Source organism: Sturnira hondurensis, unplaced genomic scaffold (genome assembly GCF_014824575.4).
Source record: "Sturnira hondurensis isolate 20B ecotype Veracruz unplaced genomic scaffold, ASM1482457v3 Scaffold0015596, whole genome shotgun sequence".
In the NCBI taxonomy this organism is placed as follows: domain Eukaryota; kingdom Metazoa; phylum Chordata; class Mammalia; order Chiroptera; family Phyllostomidae; genus Sturnira; species Sturnira hondurensis.
In genome coordinates this window covers 7,846,976-7,862,950 of record NW_028088227.1, presented here as the reverse complement: position 1 = coordinate 7,862,950, position 15,975 = coordinate 7,846,976, and the positions used below count along the sequence as shown (strand labels likewise).

The 15,975-nt window shown below is 40.6% G+C and overlaps 1 pseudogene; it reads right to left on the bottom strand.

Moving 5' to 3' along the window:
- The window catches only part of LOC119000348 (piezo-type mechanosensitive ion channel component 1-like), a 46,834-nt pseudogene extending 31,495 nt beyond the window's left edge, over nt 1-15,339 (bottom strand).
- Between the last annotated feature and the right edge of the window lie 636 nt (nt 15,340-15,975).

Sequence of the window (15,975 nt, the reverse complement as noted above, 5' to 3'; positions counted from 1 at the left end):
CATGAATCCATTTGTCTACTCTTTTACCAGTACCACACTGTCTTGATAATTATTGTAGCTTTATAGTGTGTCTTAAAGCCGGTTTGTGTCAGTCTTCAGACTTCATTTTTCTTCACTATTGTGTTGGTAGTTCTGGGTCTTCTGTCTTTTCATATGAACTTTAGTTTATATGTTTGTTGACATGCAAAATAACTTGCTGGGATTTTGATTGGGGTTGCATTGCGAATCTGTATATCAGCTTGGGAAGAATCAACTGGAGAATATAGAGTCTTCCTATTCAGGGAAACACTTTTTTTAATACATAAAGATATTTCTCTGTAAGCTTGAAACATTTAGATAATAGGATAATTTTATAATAATGTCTCTAAAATATGCTGCTTTCCCTAACTTTCTAAATGTATATGAAATAAATTTTGCCTTTTTTCTTATGATTTGGGATTATCCTTGTGAGTTTCATTGCTCACTGGTTGTTCATACAGTGGTATCTGCTTCTTAGTATTGCTTCTCTGTATTAGTTATCTCAGTTACCGTTATGGCTACTTGTCTGCACGTTCCTGTCACCAGCTGTATCATGGGCTCCTTCAGGGCTAGGATCTTATCTTAGCCATTGCTGTCCCCTAAGTCTGGTAGATGCTTTATACATGTTTGTCAAATGGATCTTGAATCTCTCTAACATCCATTTCTCTGTTTCAACTTTCTGCTTCTGATCTGTCGTACTCTAGAAAAACAGAAAAATCAACTTTGTTAAGAGCTATCTGCTTAAAAAGAGTCAGTAAATGTCTAAGCAAATACCTGAATACAGTCTTTCTGAGAGCCATGTGAGTTTTGGTTTTAGAAATTCCATGCTTATTTTCCAGACTGGTTAGGATTGTTCTCCGTCACCTCCTCATAGCTACTTCTAAAAGTTCTAATCCCATCTCCAATATTTTTCCTTATAAGGCACCAGAGAGCCACTAAAAGTATGATAGGCTGAGTTCTGGATAAGTTGCCTTTGATTTAAACTTAAGGCTTTGTTATGGAGAAGTCCACTTAGAACAGAGCACAGGAGTGAAAAAAATATTAGTGAAGTACCTGACTGTATGACAAGACTGGCTGCAAACTTTAGAAATGGATGTTGGCATTTTAACTTTATCTCGGAATTTTAAAAAATTGTCAAGACCCAGATGTGCTTAAGAGATTATATGGCCTTTACATTTCCTTTTAAGAGCTGAAAAGTCCCAAGAATAATTTACATTCAAACTGCTTATTTATGCTTAATTCACCTAAAACTGCTTTTAAGGTGAATATATAATGTTTAAATAGTGCTGGGTAGTGCTTCCTTCCCCCCACGTCCACATCTGCAGTAGACACATTTTTCGTTATATCTTTCATATATAAGCATTTCATTTTTTAAAGATGTGTTCTAGACTAAAGAAACTTAGCATAGTCCCCAAATATTTAAAACCTAATTGTAATTAACCTTGGCTTGTGCTATGCTTTATAATTAACATAGGCCTTTCAACTGCTCTGATTGATTTTATGAATTCTGATGCTTGTTTTGATAAAACTCACATAGAAAGACATTTGGAGGTGGAATTGGTGAAAAAATGGCTTAAATTCAGGAATTTGAGGAGGAAGTTATCTAAATTCAATGCGGATTTGTATTTTATTTTTATGTATACAATTTAATCATTTCAAAATTTAATTGAATACTCCTTATATGAAGTTCACCATTATGTTTATCTTCCTTGGGGGATTAGTGAGGTTAAAGGAATAATATTAACTCAAAGCTAAGAAATTAAACTGTGAAAGCCAAGCAGTCAGGCTCCAAAAAGTTGCTGTAATAAAAGTCTATCAAAAGTTTTTCTTCAAATAAGAATTAGAACACTTCCACATATAACTCATTTTTTTTCTTTTCCCTTTTCTTACTTTCTGTTTAAAAGGGGAGAGGTGCCTTTGGTCAGACTGCGTTTGTCAGACCATGAAAAACTGCTGGGTCTCAGGCTGCCATTTCCGTGACCTCAGGGGTGTAACGAGTGCCCCTGGGTGTGCTAACCAGATACCTTTGGTAAGGTTCAGTTTCTTCGAGTAGACTGCCAAGGTAAAGTATGAAACATGAGGATAAATTTTAAATTTATTATTGAGGAAGGGTAAAGTCTACCTATATAATAATGTTAAAACCAATGACATTATATTCAAAACATTCCAAATGTTGGCTGGGTGGAGGAGGAAAGGGAGATAACAGAACTAATCCCTTGTGTTCCGGTTTGGATGTGTGTATCTGCTCAGTAAGAGGAATCTTGGACACAAAGTGGCTTAAACAATGAGGAGCATTGATTATCTCACTTGAAGGGAAGTCCAAATGTGGATCACTCTAGAGTGATTGATTCATGGCTCAACAAGAGCAAGAACTTTTAAGTTCTTTGCATCTGTCTATTCTGCTCTCCTGGATCTGCTGACTTAGTTCCCTGCCTCCTCGCCCCAACCCCTGCCTGCATTGTGGTATAGCTGCCACTGCCCTGAGAATCATTGTAGATACGGTGACATCCAGCAGCCTGGCAAGGTTACCCCAAGTATCTGTTAGTAAGAAAAGCCTTTCCAAGATTTCCTATACATTTCTGTACCCAGAATTATACCTCATGCAACAGGAACAGAAAACAAGGACATTTGGAGTGTCCCCTGCCACCTCTCCTGAGCAGCAGGGTATGAAGAGGTGGTGAACCACAGTCACCTTTTTAGCAAAAGGGAGGCGAGGGCTGGATTTTGGTGTCTTATATTTGGTAGCAATATTTGTGCACCTCTAACCAAAATTCAATATTTAGTATGAAGGGATTGGGTGGAATTATCAAATGAATTTTCCATATGTGGTGGGTTCATGTAATAATAAACCAATGTGCCAAAAGGAACTCAGCTTAGAGACTTTGAGGAAAAGAAGAAACAGGGAAATAGTCAGTGATTAAAAGTTTGGCTGTGGTTTTAAGGCTGAGGCACATTCGTGCTGTGACCCACAAAAGAGAGTTCACCTCTTCCTCTCAAATCTTTCTTCAACCATCTCTAGAAGGGAATTTCTATTTTAAGCTGAGTAGCCTTCTGCAAAATATCTGACCAGGGAGTTTATCAAAAGGATTCAGATAAAAGGATGCAGTTTGTGTTATCTTAATAATATGTACTATCCTGAGGCTTGTTTGAAGTTGGCAAACAGAAACATACTTCCAAAAGAGATTTTGATATGCAGTATATGCCTATATGAGAAATGTGAAAATGTTAAATACTTTCAAAATGTAGAAATAAAATTCATACCTTATTAAAGCACATTGAAGACTGGAATATTGTTATTTTTTATTTCATTTTATATTTATCTTCAGAGAGGAAAGGAAGGAGAGAAGGAGAGAAATATCAATGTATGGTTGCCCCTCGTGAGTCCCCTGCTGGGAACTGGCCTGCAACCCAGGCATGTGCCCTGACTGGGAATCGAACCACGATCGCATGGTTCTCAGGCCCACACTCAATCCACTGAGCTACACCAGCCAGGGAAATATTGCTATTTTTTAAACACTTTGGCTGAATTGCATGTATTTATTTTTTGGTTTTATTGAGATATAATTGACATAAAAGGTGATGTAAGTGTAAGGTACATGACATGATGATTTGATATAAACATATATAGTGAAATGATAACTACAAAAAGGTTAGTTAACATTTTTATCACCTCGCATAATTACCTTTTTTTGTGGTAAGAACATTTATGATCTGTGATTGATTATTCTTATTCTTTACACTGTAACTGTGTTGCATGGCTTGGCCCATAACTCCTTATCCCTCCAGTTAAAATTATAAAGTCTTATAATAATGAAATACTTAGACCCCTTTACTTCATCACCCATGTGTGTGTAATGAATTATGTAATTCTGGTTAATTGCTGGTCAGTCCCAAGAGACTGGAGGCTCTAGTGCTGGTTTCCGAATGTTTACATCAGGTGGGATTGGGGCAGCAGCTTCTCCGAAGGGGAGGAACGCGTGGGAAGCTTGACGTTTTGTTCTTTCTCGTACAAAATAATCATGAAAAATGGGAAGAATGGTAGCGAGGGCAGACCCGGGGGGCTGGCTGAGGTGAGGGATCCTCAAGCACCCCTCTGACGTATTTCTTAAAAATCATGCTGCGTTATATTTGGACCACATTCTTTTCTGTATTTATTTTTTTCTTCTGACACTTCTGATTTTTCCCTTTTTTAAATATGAGACATCACATATTATGATTGTCCAGCTGCTTAATCATAATATTTCTTTAATATGAATTAATCCTACTAGGTACAAGGGTACCATAATGGGCATAAGGGAAATAAGCTTTCTTAGGATTTTTTTTTTGATGTCTGAAAATACATATCCTACCTTCACATTTAATAGGATTCCTGAGTATTGAATTTTAGGTTCCAAATTATTTCCTTTGAATTTGAGGCTGTTATTTGGCTACCTTCTTGCATGTAGTATAACATGATAAATCTGATGCTATTCTGTTTCCCATTCCTATGTAAGAAACTTGTTTTAGCTGTCATCCTGCTCTCTATCTATGAGTCTATCTCAACTTTGTTGGTTCAATTTGTTCATTAGAGTCCACCTATGAGTGAAATCATATGCTATTTCTCCTCTGACTGGCTTATTTCACTTCGGGGAGCATAGCGGGTGGAGGGACTGAGCAAAAAGGAAAAAGGACTCAAGGAGATGGACAACAGTGTGGTGAGTGTGAGGGGTAGGAGGGGAGTATCAGGGTACTAAATGGTAATGGGAAAAATAAAAATAAAAATAAAAACATTGAAAAATAATGCTATGAGACAAGCACAGTGGGAAAAAAGGAAAAGAAAAAAGAGAAACTTGTTGTTGTTGTTATGGTTTTATTTTGGGGTTCTTAAATTTTGTAGGGGTTTGCTCCTGTCTCTGCTTGGCTCTCAGTGGGGCTCCCAGTGTGAAGACTCTTCAGCTCTGTGAGATTTTCTTCATTTATTTGATTATTTTATCTCTAGGGCTTTTTTTCTTTAATTTTTACTTTCTGGAAATTTTATAAAATAAATATGTGTTTTTGAGAATTCATCTTCTGTGTATCAATTTTTCTTTCATATTTTCTCATTTTGTTTTGATTGTATGACATGTGTGATTCTAAAATATGTATCGATCATGCTTTTTGGTTTCCAGGAACAGTTCGTGTTCTGTTCCCTTCGGGAAGTGGCAGCGGCCTCTCAGATGTCTCTGGGACGCCAGAGCTGTCTTTATGTCCGGTCAGCTACTCTCTGCGTTTATTTGGTTCTTCTCTTTTGCTTGATTGTCTGCTTGGATTTATGAATAAGTAACAAGGTTGATTAATATGGATAGCTGATGTAGGTGTTTTTGTGTGTCCTTGTGGTGAGGCACTGATTATTTTAAAATCTTTTTTTTTCACTTGAATAATTAATGCATACAAAGACTGAAAATTCAAGACAAAGAAGGGTATACACCCCAAACCATCAGTCTCTCAGAAAACCCTACCAGCTCTGAACCACTGTTACCAGTTTCCTTGTTGTTCTTTTAGAAAGTCTTAAAGTATGTACAGGAATATCCATATCTGTCTGTGTCTCTATCCATATCTCTATATTTATATATTCTCTACCTTTTACAAAAAGTGGTAACATACTATACATGTTGGTCTTCACTTTGCTTTTTTAGAAAACCTGTTTTGCAGAGTATTTACACGTGGATATATTATCTTTTACGCAGCTGCAGAATTGCACACCCGATGGACACGCTGTTATTGATTGTCTCGTTCTCCCGTCGACGGGGATGTAGAGTCCATATAATCTTCTGTATCACAAACATTCTCCACCAAATATTCTTGTAAAGACTTTTGGATGTTTATTTGAAAAACTTTTAAAAAAAGAAATTTTATAGGGTATGTGTATTTGAAGTATGATTTTAAAACATTATGTTAAATTAGTTAATCCATTCAGAGGTAATAGATGTTCTTTGGACAAAAGTCCAAAGGCACAAACAGAAATTTAAGTTTTACTTAAATTTCCTTCAGCCCCTTCTGTCTTCCCTCGGCCGCGCTCCTCAGTTCCAACTACAACACTGTCATCACACACGAGTGAGTGTTTGTGTGTGTATGTGCACGCGTGGGGATTTCTTCTTACATCATTCCTAGAAGTGAGACAGCTGAGTAGAAGAGTTGCGAGGCATTTCTTTTTAAAAGTGAGTAAAATTTTAATTCCTGAAAAATATTCACATTTGACTTCTTATAAGAGGAGCCACTCGGGCCGGCCCAGCACTGTGCCACGAGACAGACCCTGGGAGCTCACCTCTGCCGCCTGCAGCCGCCTCCAACCCCACGTACCGTCTGGTTGCTAACCGTTCCTCTAGGACCCCACATTTATCTTCACCAGTATTACGACAGAGTAGATTCTTGTAGCTTCATATAATCTCAATTCCTTTCTAGTGTTGGAATCCTGGCAAATGACAATGAAGAAACGACGGCTGGCTCCTTCGAGCTCTTCAGCACTGTAGAAGGTAAACGGTGCAATTAAGTTATCTGCGTAACAACGTAAAGAGGCCCGTGTTCCATGATAGGCGGCTTTCTGTGCAGGACAGTGTGATTGCTGAAATGGTGCTTATCGTTCTACCTTTTCATTACTGTCCGTTTTGTTTGATGTTGGCACCTTTTTAAAGGTTTCATTTCTCCAACTGCGGACAATTTTGGTTGGTTTCTAATGGCACTCATCTATAGAGAGGCAGATAGTCCTTATTACCCATCTTAAAGAGTCAGAACGGTATCAGGAAAGCATAGCTTTTGCATTGAAATTCCTAAGTATAGGTAGCTTACTTTATCAATTTTTATTGTCTGAGAGTTTTGGTGAACAATGTGGAGATTTACATTAGTAAATAAAGCGAGACTGGGTAGTAGAACATTAATGGGATTTTAAAATTAGGAGATGTGGGTTTGGAAACTGTCTGTGCCTCCTGTAAACTGTGACCTTGGAAAATCAAACAATATCTGTGTCTGTTTTCTCATTTGTAAATGCTCACAGGATTGTTGTGTGGATTAAAGAGATAATATAGCCCCTGGCTGGTGTGGCTCAGTGGATTGAATGCCAGACTGTGAATTGAAGGGTTTGCCTGTTTGATTCCCAGTCAGGGCACGTGCCTGGGTTGCAGCCTGGGTCCCCAGTAGGGGGTATGCATGGGGCAACCACACATTGATGTTTCTCTCTCATCATCTCCCTTCCCCTCTCTTTAAAAAGATAAATAAAATATTTAAAAAAGAAATAACATAAGCAAAGCATGTTGTCAAACACTATTAAGTGTTATATAAAATCATTATATATCATAATGTTATACATAATGTTATACATAATGTTTAACATTATAATCATAATGTTAAAGTGAGAAATGGACAGAACTTACTAACATCAACAAGAATAACATTATTATTTCCAACATTGCATATTATGGTAGAGTTTTAGCTTCAGATATGTTGGGATTTTATAGTTCCATAAGTGGAAAATATGAAAGGCCATACTTTTTTGTGAATGGGACATCTCAGTAATTCAGATTCTTTTGGGCCTCAATGAATATTGCAAACTGCCCTTTAGGACCAGAGCCCAGGATAGGAATGTAAATGTAGTGGGAGACAAGGCCGGTAGGATGAATGAAACAAGCTTGTGAAGGGCCTGGAATGCTAGCCTCAAGGAGACCGGATCCTAGTTTTTGAACTGGAGCTCTGTGGGGCCGTCACATCATGGGCATGAGGTGGAATATAAAAAGATGCAGAAAGAGAAAACAAGAGGGTAAAAACTTCTTCAATGGCAAAAGATCTGGAAACATACCTGTTTGCAAGTAGCTACTGAAGCAGGAGACTGACTGGGGTCTTCCTGAGTGGAGGCCTGAGTCTCCTACATTCCTACAGTGAGCAATGCTGCTGCGGAGTCTGTTTCTGTGGGTGGGGATTCGGCCAGGAGACAGGCTCCCCTTTGTATTCTTGGGGGACTTCATAACTTCCTGGCCACCTACTTCACTGTGTAGTAGACTTTGGCTTGACTCTGCCTGTTTGTCGAGTGTGAGAGACTTCCATTCCAAGCTCAGCACACCTCTGAGTCTTTCTTTACAGCCCAGCAGACCCAGATTGTAGGCCTGTCTAAGCCTATTCCTGTAAGGCGCTATGAGGGTTTGTAAGAAGGAGGAAACACTGTTGTAGAGCCAATAGACTGGTGGGGGAGGAAGAGGCTGGGAGCGGGGAAGGCACCGAGGACCATGGCCACAGGCCAGGCATGAAGTAGCAGTGTCTTACACTGGCAGGTGTAGTGGGGAATGGGGAGGCACAGCCGCATGGCAGAACGGTGTGAGAGAAGAGTCAGTACTAGATGGAAAGAAGACGCTGGAGGCAGGAGTCAAGGGTTTGGTCAAGAGTTCACACTCCAGTGGACAGGAGAGGGGAAATGTGATCGCGGGAAGTAGGGAGGAGGAAGAGAAAAGTGTCAGTGTCCACCAGCCAGGTGGAGCGCCCAAGTACGGTTCGTAAGGGAATGCAGACTTGGAGAGGTAGGAAGCAGACTTGGAGGTTTTCCGTTCCTAAGCCAAAGGAGAAGCCTTGGTGTAACTGAAGTTTCTACACATTATATTCCAGTGAAACAAACACTCTTCCTTTCACAGGAAATTTTATTCAGATTGTGTAAGACCCGCTCTGAGAGAGGATGTGCAGCCACCTGCGCTGGCTCAGCCCGTTCCGTTGCCTTCCCTTAGGCCCACGGCCAGGGCACACCTTAGCATTAAGATGTTTTTGTTGAATGTGTATGTGAGCCCATACTGGTTGGCAGACCCCGAACACAGCAATTTGCACTCAGTGAGACTCATCAGTTTTGAGAAGCCACCCACTTACTTAGTCATCAGGTGGTAATTCAACTTTGCTGCACATTAGAGTCACCTGGGGAGCTTTTAAAAACAATTCTGAGGCCAGGTTACAACCCAGACCAATTAAAGTCCCCCACTCCCAGTTGCTTTTAATGTATGTCTAAACATCTGACACACTGCCAAGCATCCCCATTTGGGTGGAAAACACAGCTGATGCTCCACTTAAGTGATACTGTCCTTCAGAAAACTGCACTCGAGCAGTTCGTCTCGGTACTCTCCAACAGAAACCTCTCCACACTCTCCTCTTAGAAACATGCAGGAGGTGCCCAGGAGGAAGGGGGTCTGGAGAAGGAACAGTCAGGCAGGGGAGAAGAGAACCAGGAAAACTCCATGTCCTGGACAGTAAAGAGGGGGGACTTCCAGGAGCATGAATTGGTCATCAGTAGCAGTCACTGGTGCCAAATGCTGTTGCAACTTAGGGAAGGATGGCAAGGACTGAGGAGGAGCCAGAGAGTGTTCCACTCCACTTTAGTATAGTGGTGTGCTGGGAAGTCAGGCTGCAAAGCAGGTGAGGAATGCGACACTGAGGACACAGAGGTGGTGAGTGTGAGCGGAAGCAGTAGCCTGGCTGTGCGCGTGCCTCACAAATGTTCTTTGCTTGACTTGCACATTGTCTCTTTCATAGCAGTTAAAGATTTAAAAAAATAAATTTTTAAAAGATTTTATTTATTTATCTTTAGAGGGGAAGGGAAGGAAAGAGGGAGAGAAATATTACTGTATGGGTACCTCTCATGCATCCCCTGCTGGGAACTGGCCAGCAACCCCTGACCGGGAATCAAACCATGATCCTTTGGTTCATAGGCTTGCACTCAATCCACTGAGCTACACCAGCCACAACAAAAAAATTATTTTTAACGCTTAAAAATAGGAAGGTTTTCAGCCCTGACTGGTGTAGCTCAATGAATTGAGCATGGACCTGCAAACCAAAAATAGGGAGGTTTTATATAAAACGTAAGTTTGGTTTCTCTTGAAAAAACTGGGAGATCTAGATCTGACAACACCTGGCCTTCACTCCACTAGGTAACAATTGGTGGTCTGTTGGGAACTGCCCTGCCTGGTTTCAGAAGCTATAATCCCCTCCCCCCGCCATAGCTAAGGCTGAGTGAGAGACCTTGGGACCTTAAGCCACTAGAAGACAAAGCTTATCTCCCTGGCAGGGGCACTGCCTATGCCCCATTTACTTCACCCTGCTGGGCCCCAAGCCTGGCTGGTTAGCCAATGATGGGTGAGATTCCTCAAGTGAGGGATGACCTAAGACAGGCATGGTTATGAAGGAGCCCCCCAGAGAAGGACTTGGGAGGCGCTATACAAAAAGGGGGTGATAGACCCTCGCCTTTTGGCTTTGACATAGCCTGAGTCCTCATTCTGTCTTCAAGAAGTCTCCTAATTTCTTGGCTGCTTTACTTCCCCTGCCTGACTTAAGCCTAAACAATGACAGAGTGCAGTCCTATGCTAGAAAGTGCAGATTCCCCAGGGGCAATCAGGCCTAAGAAGAATATGTAAAATCCTGTAAAACCTGCTTTGCTAAGAATGCTCTCAACTTTCTGATAAGGGTTCAAGCAGGAAATGAGTTAGTTCCCGAAAGTTTTATAGCCCCTTAGCTAACTGACCTTGACTCAGAATAAGCCCTCATACTTCTTTGTAAGTTAACTATTGTTTAATCCTTAGTGCTTAACAATGATTGATGAGCTTTACCTGTGTTTCTGTGCAAATGAACCCAATAAAAGCCCATTGAGGAAAAGTTTCTTGGCCCTTCTCCTTTGAGATATCAGTCATCTTTCCTCCCCAAGCAGATCATGTCTTGGTAGACGTATTCTTATCCGTGGCACCTGGGGGTGTGGGATGGGCCCTGTGGGTGGAGTCCTCCCACCCCCAACAGTATTCCACCTTAGAAATAATATGCTCTCCCCTGATTCACCCCTCAGTTCATATCCCAATGATTATCCTTTCCACCCAACTCATTTCTTCCATTTGCATGACCTTCCTGGATTCTCTAGGCAAGTGAATTTGGGGCTTAGATTTGATCCAAGCATCTGTTGGGTGGTTTTCCAGAGAAAGGAAAGGAGGAGCCCTGTGTACCATTGTAGGAGGTCAGGGAGAAGCCTGCATTGAGGCTGTCATGGGGAGCGGGGCGTCAGGAAATTGGAGCAGGTAGTGGGGAGGTGGAGTAAAGGAAGAGCTTCTTGGGATTTTTCTGGAATAGAAAGAACCCAAAAGTGGGGAGGGAAAGGAGAATGTGTGACAATAGAGATTTGGGGGAGGAGATGAGGGAAGATGGGAGACTATTTGTCTCAGTATCACAAGCTCCTCACTATGAGATAGGAGGACACTAAAATATGGAGAGGATTTGGAATGATCATAATAGGAATAAATGAAATGAAACTTGAACTGGGGGTGGGATTGTGAAATTGACCCTAAAATGTACTGTTGAGTATATAAGGATTTTTGATGATTTATTTAGAAATAGCTTTTCCTCAATTTTTTGGAGACAACAGTTTTGATTTTATAGAAAATCATATTTTATAGGATTTGCAGTCGTCTTTTTTTATTTTAGAACCCATCCTTGAAATATATATAATTTCAAGAGCATTAAGGAATAAGTCCCATATAAATTTTTGGCAGTATGATAAAACAACTGGTTTTACATTGTTTACATTTTATGAAACTTCAATTGTATGTTGAAAAATTTTCTGTTCTGTTATTTTCTGGTGGTATTGCCATTTTTTAAATCATGTAAAGAAATGGTTTAAAAGCCCTTCTGCCAAAATATTCAAATGTTGTGGTTTAACACCAATATTTCCATTTGACTGAACCCTTTCAGATAACATAAAAGCAATTTGCTTTTATTGAATGGAACAAATGTTTGTTTGTTTCTTAGGGAAATTTTTTTTTTTTGTTATTCAGGTCTGCTTATTTTTAGAGATGGAAGGCATTATATAAGCTGAAATGGTGTTGCATCAAAATTATCTTTCATCAGTTTGTTTTACACCACTTATTTTTAATTGATGCTGGCATCCTCTAGGCTGCTCATGGGTAAATTTGTTTTGCTGATTTGAGTGTTTGGAGATTGTTGCATGGAGTCTGGGAAGCATTACAAATTCCGAGTCTGTATTTGAGGGAGGCTATGGCTTATAGCAAACTAAGAAGGTAAACCATTATATTGTTTTATTGAAGACTTTAAGAGTGAGAGATTAAATTATTATTTTTTAAAGATTATTTATTTTTAGAGAGAGGGGAAGGGAAGGAGAAAGACAGGGAGAGAAACATCAATGTACGGTTGCCTCTCAGAGGCCCCCTACTGGGGACCAGACCCGCAACCCAGGCATGTGCCCTAGACTGGGAATCGACCCAGCAACCCTTTGGTTCGTAGGCCTGTGCTCAATCCACTGAGCTACACCTGCTGGGGCGAGATTAAATTATTTTCATAGTAAGAGTTTACATATCTTTTTCTTACTCTGTAGAATTGTGTTACATACTGTTGTACCATTTAATTTTCTTCATAAGGAGGGAAAATGTCTATGATTTACAAGGCCATCTCATAAATAGTTAGCTAAATTATATAATTTGAAGAATGTAGGGTGTTGGGGTTTAAAGGGGCAAGTTGGTTTGTTCCATCTCCCCTCTGAGTTCTGAACTTAAACAGACATAGAAAATGAACACTGGGAATGAAACCGAAAAGATGTAGGGAATTTATTGCAAATAAAATTTGAGAATATGGCTTAGATGTGGGGCCAAAATGGACTTCCTACTTCCTTGCCCTACAGGCTTAGCCAAGCACAAAGGTGATCTGTATTATTTTTTAAATTAGTTTTATCATTTCAAATGATGAAACATTTATAGAAGGTATAAATAATATCTGCAAAAGTTAGAAAACTACTAATGAAAAGGAAGACACATGTATTTGCCACTCAATTTAAAAGTATCAGTGCCTTTGATGGCACAATAAGAATTTCCCCAATTCCACCTCTGACCATCCCCACCCACCTACCCCATGGTAGCCACTATGAACCCTGTCATTAGCCTTCTCTTGCTCTTTCATATGATTTGGTAGCTGCTTCTGGTGAACCGTAGAAGAGGAACTGAAGGAGGCTGTTCTGCAGGCCAGGAGACAGCACAAGTCTGAGCTCGGCTGATCACCATTCATGAGTGAATGGTGACCTTCATGGGGGATGGATTGGGCCTGCAGAGGGATGCATTTCCCCTGCCATCTTCTGGAAGGAGTGTGGTCCAACTCACACCCACTGGGCTCAGAGATCCTGAGTGAGAGGCCACTCATGTACAGCGGCCTGGAACTCAATGATCACCCAATGGTGAAAAGTAGACCAGTGGACATCAGGCTCTCAGCACAATACAGAAAAATTGCTCCTCTTACTAGAAGCCAATGAGTAAGATCTGTATATACACAGTGTCTATCCGGCTAGAGCAGAAGTTCTTGTTTTGTGAGCCATCAGGAATGTGAGGCCATGAAAGGAAGGTTCCCCTTATACCAGAAAACTCAATTCCTACTTACATCCAATTAAGTACCATTCTATGCAAAATTTTACAATTAGGGATTATTTTCTTGGGCTATTTCTTCTTTTCTTCCTGTGATTCATTTAAAATAAATTTGATAGAGGGAGAAGACGGTCTTATGAAAAGCCACGAGAAGCACCATGCTGTGTATATGGCACTTTTTACATTTGGGGGGAGGATAACAGCATGAGACACGGAATGTTTGTCCCTCTCTTGCCTTCCTGCCTCCTGTCACTGGTGAGGGAGGTAGAAGATCCACTGCCCTGTGCGCCCCTAGCCTGAGACCAAAGCTCATCTCTGTGCTTGAGTAGCTGGGTCAGGGCATAGCAAGGGTTTTACTCTTGCTCTGTTTGAATGGTTGACTGTGATAAAAAAAGGCAGTGGGGGGCAAATTCATTTGCCCACTCAAGTGTGAAAAATATAATTTTATAAATTTATCTGTACTCATGAATGGTGATCAGCCGAGCTCAGACTTGTGCTGTCTCCTGGCCTGCAGAACAGCCTCCTTCAGTTCCTCTTCTACGGTTCACCAGAAGCAGCTACCAAATCATATGAAAGAGCAAGAGAAGGCTAATGACAGGGTTCATAGTGGCTACCATGGGGTAGGTGGGTGGGGATGGTCAGAGGTGGAATTGGGGAAATTCTTATTGTGCCATCAAAGGCACTGATACTTTTAAATTGAGTGGCAAATACATGTGTCTTCCTTTTCATTAGTAGTTTTCTAACTTTTGCAGATATTATTTATACCTTCTATAAATGTTTCATCATTTGAAATGATAAAACTAATTTAAAAAATAATACAGATCACCTTTGTGTTTGGCTCTCTGAAGCCAAAAGTTTATTTGTTTATCAACTTCGAGGAGTATGAATTTAGGAATTATATATTCTTACAAACATATTCTAATATAGCATTCCCACAAGCATATTCTTATATAGCATATGAGGCTATATTAGTCCATACTCCAATTCAATTATCTAAGGCCCCCCACTCCCAAAATAGCAGAAGGACTTTTGGACTTACATAACATGCGCCAGGTGTGTCCTGGACTTTGGGCCTGGCCATACCCAGGAGCTCGGAGGACAGTGTGCATCTTCTCTTCTCTGTTTCTCTCTCAACTGTGTTAATCCGCTTTCTGGCTTCAGTGCTCTTACTGCGTGACTTCATCTTCCTGGCCAGGGAAGATAGTCACATGTAATCCAGCTAACATTATTCCTTTAACTCAGGATCCTAGAAGAAATGTGCATCTTTCCTGATAGCCAGGGCTGGCTACCCAATTTGTGGAGCTTCTTGTTCAAAAACCAGGAAAGAAAGGTGCTAAAATATAAAGTGATCTCTTGCCATGATGTTTTTTTTTTAAATTTCTTAATTAATATCTTTCTAAGTAAAGAAAAACTAAGAATTTAAATTATGAGCATGAATCTTATGGTTTATATTGTGCAGTGCCAGTTCTCAATGCAAATATATGGTCACAAAACTCATATACGGAAGCTCTGAAATTGCACACTTTACATTTCATACGTGCATTTGTATTTTGTTCCTAGAAGAACCCTGAAAATGTACAAAACAAACTCAACTATTTTTTTTTATTTCACCTCTTGGTATGTTCACGTTCTACCAATGCTCTTCAGTTTACTGATAAATAAGGAAGGATTAAAAGGAAAAGGTTGCCCTATCTTACCTTTCCTTCTATATCATCAATTTCAGTGAGATTGCTAATAAAGGAAGTAACACAAGTAAGAAAGGATAGGATGAAGTTATTAGGTTCTGATTCTTAAAACGCCATCAACTTCTTTTTGTATTGGAAGCAAGTTCTGGTTCAGGTGGGCAGCACGGCCTCTTGGAGCTGTCAGCACCCCTGTTTATTCTGTCTGAAGTGTAACATGCTTACCTTGTACTCTGAGTCTCCCGGAACTGCCTCATGCACGATGTGGGTCCACTGGAATGCCGTGCTCGTGGGTATCATAGGTGCTGTACTGCAAGCGGATTGTGCATTTCCTCAGCTGTGTGCCTGCCTTATTGTCCCACTGAAATACAAGGACAAAGATAAAATTAAGAATTTCAGAACGGTAACGGCAGAACATTTAAACCGAATCTCTCTGAGCATAGGAGCTTTGTGACTGAGTAAGTCACACACACAAGACTGGACCTGCTAATACTCCCTGAGGAGCATTCTGATTGTACCTGCTGCTAGCTGGGTCGAGGATTCTGATTGGCCCAGCCAACTGGGTTGTTCATTTGCCTGCGAACCTACCGTTGGGTCGAGTGTATGAAACACTCTGAATGGCCAGGCCTGGCTCATTTGCGCACAGCCTCCCCAACCAGGAGGACTCCCTCAAAAGACCCAACGATAGGTAGAGATCATGTGTTTACTATAAGGAGCTTCATCTCTGTCTGCTCCACTTCATCTCCTGCCACTGTATTAATCCTCAGTCCCCCCACTATTGTCTCAGGGACCTTTTTCTGTTCCTGGTGTATGCCGGATTCCTGCATGTTGGTGCTTTTGCAAACACTCTTCCTTCTTTCTGGAACAGATTTCCTCTTCTCCTGGAAACTGTT